Source organism: Puma concolor, chromosome C1 (genome assembly GCF_028749965.1).
Source record: "Puma concolor isolate L17-30 chromosome C1, mPumCon1.1.hap2, whole genome shotgun sequence".
Taxonomy (NCBI): domain Eukaryota; kingdom Metazoa; phylum Chordata; class Mammalia; order Carnivora; family Felidae; genus Puma; species Puma concolor.
The window spans coordinates 99,094,458-99,112,042 of record NC_141674.1 but is presented as its reverse complement, the minus strand read 5'-3'; the positions used below and the strand labels follow the sequence as shown (position 1 = coordinate 99,112,042).

At 51.1% G+C, this 17,585-nt stretch overlaps 1 protein-coding gene across 1 annotated transcript in view; it reads left to right on the top strand.

Moving 5' to 3' along the window:
* The first annotated feature begins 2,006 nt into the window (after positions 1-2,006).
* Positions 2,007-17,585, top strand: part of NGF (nerve growth factor) — a 53,699-nt gene continuing 38,120 nt past the window's right edge. Inside the window, exon 1 of the mRNA XM_025935208.2 lies at positions 2,007-2,120. The gene's annotated coding sequence lies outside the window, so the exon portion shown is untranslated. The remainder of the gene's footprint in view (positions 2,121-17,585) is intronic.

Below are 17,585 nucleotides of genomic sequence, written 5' to 3'. Positions count from 1 at the left end.
CTTATTAAACCAACATGTGCCATCAGAATACAATCAACAATTTGGGGGGTGGGGCATCTAGGCTTATATTCTGCTTACATCATTTTAAATTTCCCTCTTACACACCACATGAAAAAGAACCACAAGTGCCCCAAATCCTTTTGTCCTTCTGGGTGACGCCACAAGTTTGCACACAAAAGCTCCGCGTTCAACAACCATATTCTCTGTTATTCTAGAATTGTCAACTTCATCCCTAAATTCTCAGGCAGCTATTAGGTAAGAGGTAGGGCCGGTGCTTTGGAACAAGTTTCTACATGACACGATTGATGAATGAATTTGTCCTATTGTCTGGAAATTCCTTTGTTTATTTGACGATGCTAATTTCCTAACGCATCACCCTGAGTCTGATGCCGCCTTTGCAGAAAGGCCATTTATGGTGTCCCCAGTCGTTTGCACCCACCTCCAAAGTGTGTTCAGCCACCAGTCTGTATCTGAACAACTCAGAAGTGGAAGAGCCTTTGCTGGGAAACAACGAGGTCATACCAAAGCTAAAGCTGACTTTTAATTTCTGGGGCTTTCTTCCCACCTCATCCTTCTCAGAGTACGCATCGACAGAGTGAACTTAGGTATGGGGGCAAAGGTGAAAACAGAAAGAAGTGAAGACCTCAGGCCAATATGTGTGAAGGGGGTTGGAAATGCCTAAGCAGAGCCTCGCTGTGTTCAAGTGACCTGCACTGGGGGTAAAGGGCTACTCTTGGATTGACAACAGAAGTCACTCCTGGGTCTCCCTAAATCCCAGTACGCGAGGGTGACTTTCGCCTGTATTGTGCTGGCATGACTTCTCTGCTTCTCTCTGTCTCTGTCCCCACATCTGTTCCTCCTTGTGACATCAGGCACAGGGTGGGGGTTCAGCATACAATTTATTCAAGGGAGAAGTGAAGACATCTGAAGAGCTGGACCCCAGAGGGAGAGGGGGTGTGAATTTTCAAAGACCTATGGATCCCCCAGCACATTACAATTAATGATGTACACTTGGTGAAAAATCTGCCTGCTCCTTTGGGGCTGGGGTGGGAAAGGGCAGGCTGTGGATCCAGATGAACTCCCCTGTCAGGCTCTGAATCCAGGAACCCAAGAAATCCCAGAGATCCTGTCTCACTTAAAGTCCACACGGTGAGGATAAGAAGGAATTTGTTTAGGGCCTAAGGCTGGGCAGAGGCTCTTTCTGCCTAGATCAGTTTAGAGTGACAAACTCTTAACAAAGCTAAAGAAAGCTGCAGACCCTCTACCCAGAAAAATCCACACATCAAACACAGCCATACAAATTCGCCTACAATTTCAGAGGGATCAGTGATCGCAGCAAGGAAGCTTCTGGAATCTGGGCCCTTAAGTTCTAGCCCTGAATCTAAGTCCTGCTGCCTAAGTACTCTAGCCCTTGTCCCCACGCCCGACTTGCCCCTGCCTGGGGGCCTTCTAGCTGGTTCTGGTTTTCCGAGACGCCTCCTTCCCTTGAATCAGAGGAGCCCCGCACCTGCATCTCGCCAAGCTTCCCTGGGTGCTCTTTTCTCCCCGGGCGTCGGGTGGCGTCCCAGGCGGAAAGCTCTCTTGGCTTTTCTCTCTGGCTGCTAGGAGCAGAGGCAGCCAGAGAGCCTAGGGCACCGAGCGTGACGTCGGGCGGACCCCGGGAGCTCTGGCTGCAGGCGACGCGCGAGGCACGGGCGGGGAGGTGCGGGGAGCTCCGGGCAACTCCGCCCACAACGGCCTGCTGGCCCTTTGGCGTCCGGAGCCGGTACCCCCGCCTGATGCCCCAGAAAATCCCCGTCCAGGCTTTGCGCGCGCGGCCCCTCCGACCCCCGTGAGTTTCCCTTTGACCTCCGGAGACTTGAACCCTTCCCTGGCTGTGTGGAGCCGGCCCTCCCGGGAGCTATCGATCTGTAACACCCAGGACCCCTGATAGCTCGACACCTCCGCCCACCAGAGCAGGTGCTGGGCCGGGGCTGGGGAGGGTTGCAGTGGGGGGAAGGATTTGGAGTGAGTGACTCAGGAGTCCGGGAGGAGGGGCTAAGAATTCAAGAAGCTTGTGTTAGAGCAGCTCGGCGCTCCTGCACAGCAGAGAGCGCTGGGAGCCGGAGGGGAGCGCAGCGGTGAGTCAGGCTGCCCCGAACCGAGCGCGGAGAGGGGCGCAGCGCGGGCAGGGGGCGCGGGTTGGCGCGGTTGGGCTCCCCGGGAGAGAGTGCATGGATCCTGTTTTGGCGAGATCTCCGGGCACTCCCGAGGCTCCCGCGGGCTGAAGTGCAGCAGTGTCCCGAGTGGGTGTGGGAGCGCGGGAGCCTCGGCAGGCGGGCGAGTCCGGGAGAGCAGCGCTCTCTCTCGCTCTTTGGTCGAGGAGTTCCGGGTCTCCCGATGGCCCGAAGTCCGGGAGGCATCCCTGGAGCCTGCAGTGGCCGCAACGGCTGTGCCAGGGACTACCAGCTCCAGGGCGAAGGGGACCGCGCGCAAGTGAGGGAGCGCGAAAGAGCGTAGAGAGAGGGATGCGCGGGCTGCGAGCGCGCCGGGGCGGGAGGAATGGTGGTCTGCGCCGCGGCGGGCGAGTGCGCAGCGCGCGCGGGCTGGTGTGTGCGCGGAGTCCGGAAAGTGCTACGTCGCCCCCAGGTGAGGGGATGAGCCGGGCAGGGCTCACTGGAAGCGGTGCAGGGAACCGAGTAAGGGTCCTTGGGCTCCTCCGAGAGTCGCTGGAGGGCTGGGAGACCCTAGTGAGGGCCCCAGGGCTTGGCAGAAGGAGCCTGTGCACCAGGGGACCTCCAAGGAGCCGCGCTGGACCGAGGTCGCCAAGGCTTAACCCGGCTACTTGGGTCACAGGCCTCATCTCCAGCTGTCTGCTGCCAGGTGTAGGAGAAGCTGGAGGGGTGGGGCGGGCAGCGCCTTGGGTCCAGACGGCAAGGACAGAGGGGAGGCAGAGAGAGGACTCAGAGGTCAGGAAGCGGCATCTTTGGGTCAACAGGAACAAGCGGCTTAGCAGTGTTTGATTACAACTCTCCTTTCAAAAAAAAAAAAAAAAATCTCTGAGATTCTCATGGAAGGTGTTTTCTGCTTGAACTTTCTCTTCCCTTGTGACTTGAGAGATTAAAAAAGATCCTGCTTGCTAGGCTGGTTTTTCCAAGTTGTTCCAGGTTGGAAGTTGTAACAGTTTGAAGGATAATTTATGGGTGTTTCATGCATTAAAGTGTGTTACAGCAAAGCCTGTTGGGTGCTGTGGGTATTAAGGAAAACTTAGTGCACGTTCCCAGCTGGAAACCAAAATAGTGCTCTCCTGGGTGCCTCTGCCCCATCTGTCATCTGAGGCCAATGGAAATCCTGGAGAAAAGGCACTTGATTAATTGTCCTGGCTCCATCCTGTGGGCACACCCACTGCCAGGGCCAGCCCCCTCTTCCCCTCCACGTGCAGGGCCAGCTGCCTTCTGCAAATTCATACATGGTGGTGGAAGGCCCACCAGTGACACCGTTGCAGGGTCTTCAGGCTCTTGAAGCTGCCAATTCAGTTCGCTGGAGGGGAATACTTCTTCCTCCCAGAGCAGCACAGAAAGGGCAGCAGCACTTGGGCCCTGCCCGCCCGTCTTGCGCAGTGTTTTCTGTTTTTTACCGAACGTCTGAAACTTGCTCCCTCTGCGGAAGAAAGGGCTACATCAGATCTGGATGGGCGCCTTCTGTGGATCTTATTCGGGAATAAGTCATATGTCAGCCTCGGCAACCCAAATGTCAATCCATGTTGGGCAGTGTTCCCGGAGGTTCAGAGGGGACTGCGGACTGGGCAGAGAGGGAGGGGAGGAGTGGTCTGGGGGCTGGGGCTGGCGCTGCTGGCATTGACTCGCTGAAGAAGCGCGTGTTCCTCATACTTGGGTCCGTCAGTTGCAGGGGGTGGGGTTCGCGTCACGTGTTGCCAAACCCCTCCTCCTTTCCCCAATGTTTTTATGCAGGTGAAAGAGAGGGCAGCCTTGAAGGGGAAAATGTTAGGAGTCACCACAAATGGAAACCAAGGTCCCAGGAGCGTGGGGACCCATGTGTTGATGGACTTGTAGGAGTCCCTCAGAGGATTTTATAACCAGCTGCTGGGGCCACCCCTTCCCTGGGCAGCCTTGTCACCCCTGAAGCAGCCCAAGCCTACCAGCAAGTGGAAAAATTGGGTCCGCTGGGGACAGTCATCCTAGTCTGGGTGACTCTTCCTGCACCTTTAGTCCTTCTCAAAGCAGTGAGGTTCTCACCTCCTCCTATTACCCACCCCGCATCACCCCCAGCTGGGGGCCCAGAGGGAGGTTTGACATTCTTCTTCTCCTCCGTGGAGAAATTCTGGCAGTGGCCAGGACCAGGAAGGGGGCCCCGGCTGCCTGCCGACATCAGCAGGGAGGGTAGGGCATGGCAGGGCAGGGCTGGAGCCTGAGGGAAGTTTCTCATCATTACTGAGATGAAACTGATGAGAAAGTCTCACCTCTTCACTTTGCAACAAGCACTGAGCACTCCTGCGGCACAGTCGAGTGCCCTTTGCAGCGGCAGTTGCATTGAGCTGCAGAGAAATTACCAGGAGACGTCCTACTGCTCTTCCCTACTATGCCTAGAGTGGAGGCAACGCCCAAACCCCTGAGCCAACATCAGTGCAAGACCAGGGACCAGAGCCCCAGCCATTGATCTGCTCCCAGTAAGAACTGGTAGGGATTTCGGGGTCCCGAGCAGGCCTTGGAGACGTTTGCTGGCAGCAAATACTCTGCTCTTAGGAGGCAGTGGAAGGTTTGCTGAGGATTCACTTAAAATCTCTGGGTATCAGGGGCGCCTGGGTGGCTCAGTCGGTTAAGCATCTGACTCTTGGTTTCTGCTGAGGTCATGATCTCCCGATTTGTGAGATCGAGCCCCTTGTCGGGTTCCGTGATGGCAGTGTAGAGCCTGCTTGGGATTCTCTCTCTGCCTCTCCCAGTCACGCTCGCTCTCAAAATAAATAAATAAAACATTTAAAAATTTTTCTGGCTAGGTCTGAGCAAAATAAAACCTATGTTCCCAGAGGGTTTCTCTTTCTTTGGCACTTCCAGTCTTGCAAACCACCACCTAAACTGTCAGCTCTCAAGCTCACCCAGTCTTGAGAAATCAACTCTATGATGGACCAGTGTCACAGAACAGTTTATGGTGGCATTAAGCATTAGGCAGATAAATGTAGGTGGAAGACCGTTCCCCGACCCATTCCCAGGGACCTTGCGTCTTGACAGTGAGCACACGGTTGACATCCTAACTCCAAAGAGCAGTAACACCAGGATGGCCCTGAGGCAGAAATGCAGCTGGGGAAACCAAGGCTTTGGAGTCATTGGCCTTTAGATCAGGTGTGCACAGGGATTGAACTGTCACTGTTAGAACCAAGGAGGCTAGACCTTCCGCCACAATGATTGGCCAAGACCAGAATAATGACAATATACAATAAAAAAGAGTTTCTCAACCTTCCTGATGTTTTTTATTCTTCTTCTATTGGCTGCTTTACATGTTTTTGAGGAGGCTCTATAGACCATTGGCCTCAGACTCTGACATAGTAGGAATCAGATTGAAACACTGAGATGATCTCTTGACATTTTTTTGCTGTATTGTGGGCAAACGTTCTGTAGTAGTCCTGAGTTGGGAGACAGGAGAGAAAAAAATCTTTGTGACCTTGAGCAAGTCACTCAACCTGTCAGGCTTCACTTTTCCAATCTATAGGACAGTTGTATTGAATTAATAGTGTTTCCCAATGGGACTTACTTTGGGGACAATTCTTGGTTAAGGGTGACCTACTTACATAATGCAGGAAGCTTAGCATCCCTATCTTGCCTACTAAATAAATGCCAGAAGTCATGGCGACAACCAAAAATTCACCTCCCCCACCCCTGCCACTGCCCCTCATATATGGGTAAATGCCTATTAAAAGGATAATACTCTTCTCGGTCAAAAATTCCCTTGGGAATTAGCAATAAGTGCCTTTCTTCCAGGCCCCACTCTCGGGGCATCAATTATTTAATCATTGACTTGGGGCTTCATCTCCAAGAACCAGCATATCAGTCTCCAGGAGGCCATTGGCAGGAACCTCAGTGCTGTGGTCCCACCAGGAATCACTCTGTCCCTTTTGTCACTGGAGTATGACTACAAATGACCCACATGAAAAGAAAACCAGCAAGAGTGGGGGGAAGGGACAGGTGGTATTAGAGCATGGCAGCTTTCCTTCCCTGCCATATGCTGTTAAAAACACAGGCAGACTGCTTGCCCTGGGTGTCCACAGCTCTGGGAGGGAATCCTTCCTTCCTTTACTAAATGGATCACACTCTGGCACCAGGAGGTCCCTTTCCTGAATGAGAGAATGAGAAGGCAGAACCCTCTCCGGCACTGCCGGCACTTAATACAACATGGGGCCATGTTGATAGCAAATTAATACAACTGTGCCCAAGCTGTGAGAATAAATGGGAATCAAAAATGTGACATTTGATTGAAAAAAGTCAGCCAGCAATGCTACACTGGAGGGGGTGGTGCTTGGAACACTGGGTTTATTCTCAAGGAGAACAGCTCATGTTATACTTACGCCCGCCCCAAGCTCTCACTGTAGGACAAAAGATGGAACCGGTTGATTATTCATAGTGCAGAGGGCTGAAATGAATGCCATCTTGGGAGAAACACCTGCTTGCTACACCCCTCCCCCCGCCCCCAAGTAATAGAAGAGGGCTGGCAGGGTTTAGAGTTGACTCTTAATGAGGGGGTGGGGGAAGGACATAGGAGACCTAAGGAGATCCCTGATGAGGCCAAGAATGGTCTGGTGATGCAGTCTGTCAGGTGGGACCAGCAGCAGTGGCTTTTTAAGTTGCCCAAGACTTGGGCCAACCCCTTCCACATGCAGAGAGTCTTTTCATTAGTAGTAGGATTAGTCAGAGTCAGACAGTCAGGGTTTTCCCGAAAACTGACCACGAGGCAAAGCAGTTGGAGATGCTCTGGCACCTTCCTGCGCTGGCTTCTGCAGGTGGAGGGTTACAAGTGCAAGGACCTGGCTCCCGAGTCAGTGGGAGGGAACGGCCCAAGCCACCCCACATCAAGGGCAGTCAGGATCCACCACAGCCGGAATGGTTTCCCAATAACCACTTAGTACAGATGGGCTGAGTCTCCCAGTTCCTCTGGCTGTTCCTTCGGTAGCCGGGGTTGGTGACATGCTCGTGTGTCTGCATTCTGCATGCTGTCCCCAAGGGAGCTGAAGGAGGCCCGGCCGTCTGTTAGAAGCCATGAGCGCTCGGCCCAGGTGGGTGGTGGAGGGAGGTCCTGCCTCCCCTCAGCACTGTGGGTCTGAGGCATGGACAAAGTGACTTGCTTTTCAATCTGGTGACACGCCATCCCATGTTTGGACTCGGGCAGACCTGGCTCGGAGGCTGAGTCCCTGGGCTACCGCCTCATCCTTGTCAATAACCAGGTGTCGGACCCCCGAGGTGTGTGGGAGATGCCAAGAGAGGCAGGGTCCCTTTGGACGGTGGTTTTGAAGTTGGAGCCATGCTGGGCTCTAACTGCCTACGAGATGCTGGACTAGGTGACACAGGTGACAGAGGGGAGAGGGGTGACCACCCAGCAGAGAGAGCTGCAAGGGGTCACCTGTGGTATGGCGTCCTCTTCCATGAAACAGAAGTAACAGTAGAGTAGTACCCGCTCCTTCGGGCTGTGGTGCGTAGTAAGTGGGACGCACGCCAGCACCTGCCGGGCACGCGGGAGGTACCGCGCAGGCACGACTCTCCTTCCCTCGTGTTCTCCCTCGGAGGGACTCATCTGAGGAGGTCATCCCGTCATGCCTTTTCACTTCAGGTCAGACACTCTCAGCTTTGCACTTTTTCCTTTTCAAAGTTTATTTATTTATTTTGAGGGAAGGAAGGGTAGGGAGATTGGGAGAGAGAGAATCCGAAGCAGACCCCACACAGTCAGCACAGAGCCCGACGTGGGGCTCGAACCCACGAACCATGAGATCATGGCCTGAGCCGGAGTCGGACGCTTAACCGACTGAGCCACCCATCCTTACGCTTTTGAGATCTCTGCGTCTCTATCAAAAACTTTGCTGCATGGAGGGAAGAAATCTCTTTAACAGCATTGAAGGCTTTTCTAAGAACTTACTCACCTATATTTGGACCTTCTGTAATTAACATACTCATTTGGATAGAATTTTAACCAAAGCCTTCATTTCTGAATTCTTTTTGCCTCATAACGTCCAGGGGAAAGACGACGCGTGGATAATTTTCTTTCAGAGGCCAACTTCTCAGACTTTTACTTCAGCAACGTTAGGCAGTGCTCTCTAAATAAGGCATTTCTTGAGAATGGCCATTTGCACTGGCAGCTTTAACAGTGTTTTGGTTCCTTACCCCACATACCAATGCCTCCTCCTCCAACCACTTGTGTCTTGGGGATTTTATGTATCTTATCAAGTTTACAAGAGGAGAAAGAAGGAGGAAGTGAATTTTTCTATGACAGCAGGCCGGTTGTGCTTCTCCCGACCAAGGGTCCCTGGCTGAGTAGCTGTCACTGAACCACCTATAGCCTGTGGTTAAAGGGGACACAGCCCCCACCCCACTGGGGAGGCAGGTCCCCCAGACATCAGGCCTGTGGATTGATTTTCCTTTTGCTCAGCCTCTTTATTGAGGCACTAACCAGGGAGACTGGGCGCGATGGGGGGGGTTCACGATCCATATAAATCATGATCCCATCTCATCAAGGAGTTTGCTCAGGAGTCGAGAGATTGAAATGGCTTTACAGGCTCATCAGATAACATAAGTGAGGTAAGTCCAGAGGCTGGTGGGGACCATGGTGAGCTCCAGAGTGCGCCCCGTCCAAAGGGGACAAGCCATCTGTCGCTTTGCGGGATTGTAGGGCCAATGTGGCCAGGTCTTCCAACTTTTCAAGAGAAGTCAAAACTTTGAGCTTAAATGTATTATGTCCTCACTTTCAAAACACCCATGCAGACCCAACAGAATCTGTCAGCAAGCTTTTTTATCTTCTCAGTTAGATTAACACACTTGGAGCAGTTGAGGGCAGCATGAGGATGGGACCAGGGGAGCTAGCTGAAGAAGTGCTAATGTGGTGGCTGTAGAAGCCCCAGGAGGGGAGCGGTCTGAATGATGTGGTGCACTCCAGGGGGGCTTCCTGGAGGTGGGGGGTAGGGCTGGATATAGAAGGAACCTTGGCACACAAAGAGACAGAACTAGCTCCCGATCCCATGGTTCCACCTCTTATTGGTTCTCTGACCACGCTCCTTAATCCCTGTGTGCCTCAGTTTCCTCATCTGTAAGAGGGAATCACAATGCCAATCTTAGCGGGCAGTCGAGAGGTCAGAGAAGTGGATGCTGGAAGGCCCAAACTTAGCCCAGAGCCTGCAATGCAGGAGTGCCCAGTAAGCCTGCTCCTCAGGCTGGCTGGGGTGGGTGGGGGTTTGGCCAGCTCGGGGGGGGGGGGGGGGGGGGGCTTTAAGAATACAGAGCCAGAAGCATGAAGGAGAAGGGCCCCTCACTGAGCTTTGTGGATCATTGCTTTGTAAGGACTTGGGTCCCAGTCGCTTTTTCTGCCCCAGAAAAAGGACAGAAGGTGTAGTTATTTTTCTCATCTCTCGCCCTCCTCCTCTTTCTCCCCACGGCCTGTGGCCACCTGCCTACTTGTTCTCCATCAGGATCCCACCCTTTTAAAAACCTGACCTGAGCCACAGCAGAAAAACACAGCTCTACTCAGTAAGAAGGAAAAGGACTCTGGGAGGCTGTATAGACACGCACGGCAAATATTCAAGGAATTCTTAGGAATAAAAAAAAAATTCGTAAATCTGGATTTTTGCATGAGGCCATCACAGGAACATGTTTTCTCAATTAGCGTGCACATTGCTTGGAGTGAAGTCACCGAGTCCACGGCTCATCAGGGCTGACTCGTGCTGAGCCATCTGATCTGGACTTCACTTTCCATGACCTGACCCTGATGCAACCAACCCTGTCACTGTCCCTAGCTGTCGAAACAGATTTATCCCCGAAATCCCAGACCAGGGTGGAGACACACACCCTCCCCTAAAGAGCAGTCCAATTTCAGATCCTAGGTGTGCTCACGAAAAATTGAGAAAGGCAACGTGAGTCTTGATGGTGGGTTGATGGATTCCCCACGTGACCTTGTGTGTTTCTTTCCCTCTGGCGTTATTGTTAGGTCGTGAGCACACACGGCCTCGTGAGGCGAGAGGAGTCCTTTAGGCTCCGAAAGCAGTGAAAAGAGTTCTTTTGCAAGCATGCGTCAACTGCCTAAAATATTGTATTAGTTGGTGCCTGAGATCAGCGGTTATGTTTTCTGGATGGTTTCCTGGACTGACTGTTCTCCAAGCAAATGGCTTTGTCAGATATTTGTAATTTCTGAAATATTTGATTGATGATGACCCCCTCCACCAGAGGGATGGTCCTGAGTGCATGAGTAGCAGCATGCCTCAGAAGCAGAGATGCTGCCCAGCATCCAGCAAGATCAAGCAGGAAGTTGAAAAACATTTCAAATCAACTGCCATCGAGTAGAGGAAAGGAAAACTTTTTTCAAAATACAGATTGAGTCCCATCAGGGGGATATGAAACCAATTTAGTAGTATAACTCTCTCTCTCTCTCTCTCTCTCTCTCTCTCTCTCTCTCTCTCAATGCAAGAGAGTAGAATAAAATTTTTAAAAATCAAAATGCATTGCATGTAGCAAAAAGTATTCATGAAACTTGTGTTTTAGTGGTATGCACGCTTACACGTACGTATGTGCAAACCGGATCATGATGGAAAATGAATTTTTTCATGACGAGTCATGGTTTAAAAAGTTTAAAAGCTACTGGTATAGACAGCGGCATGGTTTAGAAAAGGGCGTAGCTCCGAAGCCAGACAAACTTGGAGTTAAGTCCCAGCTCTGTGACTCCCGGTTGTGTGATGTTGGGTAACCTGAGTTCTCACAGCATCAGTGTCCTTCTCTGGGCGGTCAGATGAATTCCATCCTCATAGGGCTGTTGTGTAGATTAAGTGACAAAGATGTATGAAGTGCCTGCCACCAAAGTGGCCCTCTGTAAGTGAGAGCTGCTGTTATCATCTGTCTTCTCCTGCCTCCCCCTCCTCCCCCTCCTCCTCCCCCTCCCTTTCCTCCTCCCCCTCCCCCTCCTCCCCATCCTCCTCCTCCTCCTCCTCGCCCCCTCCTCCTCCTTTATCACTACTCAACCTCATCAGAACTATGACTTCCATTTTATCATCCCTGAATTTTGTTGTTTCTCTGGCAAACCAAGCTTGTCTTCGTTCCCACCTTCTAGATCATGTTTCTCCCATTTCATGCTTGCAGAGCCATCTCCCTGTGATCCTGTTGCCCACTCATGACCATGGCTTCATTGTCCAAGGGGCACAAGGCATCCTTCCCTGTCACTGGGAACCACCAGAGGGATATCGCCACCTCTTCTGGCCTTGGGAGTAGGACAAATGCTTTGGTCCTAGTGCGGATGCAGGGACTCTGGAGGGAGCTTCTGTTCCCACAAATCACATCCTTCCCCTTTAGTATATTTTTATAAGGGCAGCAGAGCTAAGATACCATTAAAATGTTGACATTGTCAAAATACTAAAGAAGTTCCTGCCCAGACGAGAGAGCCTAACATTTTCTCATGAGCGAGGCTCCAGACTGCCCCAATGCCGGGGGTTTGTTTCTCTCCTGGTACAAACAGCTTAAAGGCTCCTAATGTGGACACTTGGGACAGCCACCTTCGGGCAAACCAAACCCTAATCCTAACTCCAGCCCTCACCCTGGCCCACAATCTATCACTGACCCGAGACCTCCCCTTCCTGGCAGGCGGTACCTGAGCGACCCACACCGGAATCCTAGTTTGGGGCCACAAAGGTGAAATGTCCCAATTTTCTTGAGAGCCTGGCTAATGCAGCCCCTGAAGACAGATCAGTGATGACAAACTGCCTGCCTCTTTGTTCACGTGGAATTGTCACCTTCCCCCCCTCATCTGTGTTTCTTCGTGCTCCCCTGGGGCTCATTCCAGCTCTCTCCTCATAAAATGCTCTCCCCCTGGGCCCCATTTTCACCACTAACACTCAAAGAGGATTATTAGTGACATCTCCTCAAATGCTGAATTCCTGTCCAGACCAAAGATTTAATGCTCCTTTCCGGGCACTTAAGACATCTCTCTTTGAGGTTTCAGGGCAGTGGGGCAGAAGGGGAGAAAAGGGACCTGGTCCTAGTGTTAATTTCCGTCTCTGTAAGGGAATTCTCTCCCCTCCACCACTCATTGGGCTATGCCCTATGAAACTAACATCACCAGGTCAGTTGCACATTGTAACTAACATTTATAACAGAGGGACACTCCTGCATGTACCCAGTCCCTTCCCCCAAGCAGGTGGGTTATACTGAGCCGAGCCCTGGAGCTTGCGCGGACAGCAGGCGAAACAGCCAAGACGCTGTTTAAATACATCATCATTGCACCTGGTTTTGTGGTTGTTTTTATTTTTAAGGAAAAAACAAACGCCGACTTACTTTTTCTGTGCCCCAAAGGTGGGGGTGGGGGAAGCATATTTCCACCCTTCCTGAAACTTGCGGTGACAAATGGAATCAATTGTCCCAGAACATGACACACGACCAAGAATGTTTCTTAGGCATGAAATGAATTACCTTTCTTTTCATCTGGGTTCAAGAGTGTGGTGTCTGTCCTTTCTGGGGGAAAGTGTGAACACCCAGAAATGTTTTCGTTTTCTTTTCTGAAGAGGTCAGACACCCAAAGCCTGACTCCAGACTTCACGCCCGTGTGTCAGCATCTCTGTGTCTTGGAAGTGGAAGGAAATATTTGGGGCGGGGGAAGGGCTTTTCAGTGTTGTTGTTTTGAATTTTTCTAAAAAAGAGCAGGGCATGTGAGGAAGTGGACGGCTTAATAAAGCAAAAATATGTTTCAAAGGTTCTTTTTAAAGGATCTTGATGGTTAAGCAAAATAATAATTTAAACTGGCACAGCACACAGAAGGTCCCCTTCTCATCATGTCAACTTCTTGAATGATTATGGCCCCATTACAGAATTCTGACTGGCAAACTCACGCTTGGGAGAACTCCACAAACCTGTCGGGAGTTCCTTTCTTTCATGGGCTGGAAAGGTTGTTATGTAAGAAAGAAAAAATGGCTAAGTCAGGTATAGAGTACTTCTTTCACCTCGGTCATACTCAGATTCGGGAGACCAGGGGTTTATCGTTGGCTCAGCCTTCTCTAGCTGTGTAACCTGGTCAAATCGCAGAACCTTCCTGAGCCTCTGAGTCTTAATCTGTACAATGAGAGTAATGATATTGCCCCTCTGTACCGCGTAGGGCTGCTGCTTTGACTATGGCTGCCAGCTGGGGAAGCACCTTGGCTGTGGATAAACAAAGTGAAGTGTGAAAGCCCTGGACGAGGAGTGTGGGGCTCCGGGTACCAGCGCTGGTTCTGCCCTTGGTTGGGTAGGGGACCTTGACAGTCACTTGCCCTACGTGAGTGATGCTAGCTCCCTCCCGCCCATACCAAACGCAGCAGCAGATGTGAAAGCATTTCGCATAAGCTTGGGAAGAGATGAGCTGTTCCTGCCATGATGGGAACAGAGGCTGTGCCGGGCATTGAACAGACCTAACGCAAGAGGCCAAGGGCACTGTGGAAAAAGTGGGAACGTGGAATCAGCCCCTCCAGGATTCCAGGTCCAGGGGGGGCTAAAACCACATGTGATTGAGAGTGAGTTACTGTACCTTTTTGACTTCTAATTTCCTCAGCTGTAAATGGGACTAACAGAACTTCTTGGGAAGGATTAGACAAGGTGACTTCTGCTACGTCATTTGGTTGCCCAAAACCCGGTGTTGTAGGGGTCGTTGACGCTGAGCACAAATGGATGCCTCGGGAGCTGCTCAGCTATTTGTCGACCCGGCCGTGGACAGGATATGGTGGATGTAGTTACAGGGTCAGATGCCACAAGGACATGAACTCTCCTAATGTCCCTTCTCCCTTCTCTGTCCCCTTGGGTGGCTTTGCCTTCTCCTGACCTCTAAATGTTGGAATGCCCTGAGCTAAGTCCAGGCTCTTTCCCTTTCTGTATCACTCTCTTCCTGGATATCTCATCCTCCCCAGGCACTAAATACAGTCCACCACTTCTGAGTGTCTGTTGCCAATGTGGACCTTTCCCCTGAGCCCGTAGGTCTCATGGGCTACTGCCCCGTCCACTTGGATATTGCAGATTTAGGTCTTACTTTAGCCTTCCCTATTTTAGATAATGACATCATTATCCCCACAGTTGTTCAGACCCCAAAGCTAGAAATCATCCTTGTGTCTACCTTCCTGGTCACCTCTCATCCAATCCACCAGCAAGTCTTGTTGATTTCAAAATAAATTCTGAATGCAATCACTGCTTACCATCCCGCCACTGCCTGGTCCAGACCGCTATCACCTGTCCCCCAGACTACTCCAGAACCTCCTCATGGAGCCCCCTGCCTCCACTCTTTTAACCCCGCTGCAGTCAGTGTGCCCTTTTAACGGTGTCAGTCACGTCCCATGATTTCTCAGGCCTCAACCTTCCAATGTCGTCCCACTACACATGGAATACAATCCATACTTCTGCCTGTCCCCTGTCACCCGGGGGACATCTGGCAGGCTCTGGAGATAAATTTTAATGGTCACAAGTGGGAGGTGGGGATGGTGACACTGGCATCTAGGGAGTGGAGTCCTGGGATGCTCTAAATATCCTACAGTCCATAGGACAGCCACCTGCAACAAAGAGTTACCCGGCTCCAGGTGTCAGTAGGGTTGAAACCCTACTGGGAGAAGCCCTGCCTTCATGGTCTGGACCCTGACCCTGTCTCCAACATCCTGGATCTCTCCTCTCCTTGACTGCTACGTGGCAGCCACACTGATCTCCTGGCTAGGTCTCCGGCACACTAATCTGTTTACTGTCTCAGGGTCTTTGCGCTTGCTGTTTGGGACTCTTCTGCCCACAGGTCTTCTTTGCATGGTTAACTTTTGTTAACTTCTGTTCAGAGGTCACCTCTTGATTGCCTAATTTAAAATATCTATTTCCACTCCCTACCAAACCCAGCCACCGGTAGACTCTAGCTAGCCCCTTCCCGTGCTTTATTTGACAGTACTTAATTCTAGTATTCATCTGTTTGTGGGCTGTTTCCTCCACAGGAATGTAAGAATGAGGGTTGGAGCTTTGCTATATTGAGCTCAAAAAGCATTGGTTGAATGCATGAGGTTGGTAAGTGTGGCATAGACGTGGATTATGACAGAAGGCTAGGAAAGGAGATGCGTGGGATCTGCATTTTGGAGAAGGCTGCCTGGAGGAGGCATGACATGGGCTGCACAAATAGTTTGTGGAGTCCCTTTCAGCTAAGGGGTCGCAGGTAGAGCAGGGCTGTGGAGGCTTGGCTGCCTCTGGTAAATGCACGGCGGCCCGGGGAGCTGTTGTAGACCAGAGCTGGACGTGAACTTTAATATTCAGCAGGACAGAGAGCGAGGCTGGAAGGCTCTGAGACGTGTGACTGAAGAGAGGAGTCAGAGAAGGGAGGTGAGTGGGGGAAGGACAGGAGCAGGAGGGAAAAATCTAAACTCAAGTGGGTCCTGGTCAGGGGCAGAGCCTGACCTCCCTTCCTCCCTCTACCTGAGGGAGGCTGAGACCCGGGAGGGAAGAGCGGCCATCTCCAGGGGGAAATCTCTGGATCCTGAAGATCAATGGAGAAGGGCCACCGGTCATTCCTAGGGAAGGAATGGGGGATCTTATGCCATCACTTTCAGGAGCTCAGTGAAGGGCTGAGTAGGACCAAGTGTACCGGAAAGGCCAATGAGGGGTGAAATCAAGCATCCCACACAGCCTGGCAGAGACTGGGTCCTGAACAGACACACTGGCCTGTATTGAGTTAGTATGATTATCATGCGATAATTATGAAAATTGTGGTTCCAGGAGAGCCTTTAGTGTCAGACATTGGTCCTATGCTTCAGTTAAAAAAAACAAAAGGAATTCCCATAATGCCGCCTGCAATGACGGACGGTCCGTGTTTAAAACATGGTAGATGAGGCAGGAGTCCCCCAGCCCTAGGTCAACCCCTGTTCTTGAGGTGGGGGTGGGGGATGTTTCAGACCACGGATCCTTTTCCTAGGTCTCAGGATCCCGAGGGATGTAGACCATGGAGTCTCCCGTGGGAGGGGAATGCCCGGTCCCAGATACACAGCTCTGGTCATCCCACTACTCCAAGTGACACAGGATGGTCAGGGTCTGTGCCCTCAGGGCCACCTCAGGACAATTACTCATAACTGGTTCATTTTGCTGCCTGGATACTTCTGAGGATATGACTACAGGGGATTAGCTGGCCGACACCTCATTTTATTAGTCTGTTAAATGTAGGTTTAAAGTAATACACCTCAGATGGAGACAGCTTATTCCAGCCTACCAAAAATATCATTATGAACATTTACAAGGTCTAAAGGATGATGTCATGGTGATGAAAGTCAGATGTGTTGCCTTACCCTAATGTCTAATTTAGCCCTGACTCAGTCCATAGAAATATGTATTTCCCCACAGACGTGGTCTCATAGCTGCTTTGTAGGGCTAAGGTGATGAGGTTGTCTGTCACATAGCTTCGGAAGTCATAAAACGCTCGAGCTGACCAACCCTTTCCGACTCCCTCAGAGAACCGCTCGCTGACTTTGGCTTTTTGTTTACAAAACCTATCGGCCAACTTGCCGGTGGGGCCCCCTTCCATCATTAGGTCCCCTTCTTGGTATGCAGAGGTTTGATGCTTTCAAACTTTGGCTCCATCAAAAGGTGATCTCTGACCCTTCATCGTACTAAGAAATGCATGCTGGATAAGGCTCAGCCTGATGCTTCTGTTAGGGGCAAATGCTTTTAGCAGCCGTCAAATTGTCTCCATTGGAAGGCAGTGAACCACTCACAGACAACAGCGCAAGCAAAAGGCTGGCCTTGGTCCTTTCTTCCTACTGATGGGTGACTTTAAATACATCACATACTCTCCCTTTGATTCTCAGCTTCCTCAACTGTACAATTGGAATATAATAACAATACCCCCTTTTTGAAGTGGTGGTTCAATGAGAGAAAATATGTAATCGTGCAGTATTTGGCACTTAAAAGCTCTTCAACAGACAGCAGATATTCTCCTTGAATTATTACAATCTTAGAAAGTTAAATTTCAGACATCAGTCAATGACTCATGGAAATATTTTGGAGCTTAAGGTCTTTGTAAAGCGAGACGGAAGGGAATGGAGCTTAAATCCCCAAACAAGGAAGACAGAAGGTCAGTGTCGTGGCGTCGCTGTGACTTCTGCTCATTTGTAGAGTGAGCTTCAGTTAAGCCATCTGTAAGATCGGGGTAGTAATGCTTATAAAATGGCTAACATAGCACCTGGCACTTAAGCCTTGAAGGGTCTAGCATTGTATGTTACCATAATCACAACCTGTGTTCCTCATGCCAGTTCCTCTTTCAACCCTTTCCTCGGGTCCAGCTTCTACATACACAGGTGCAACCAGGTTCCTAAGCCCCATTCCAGAATTTAGGCCAGGACTGCTCCCCACCACCCGTCGGGGTCTGTTCCTGCCACCGGGCAT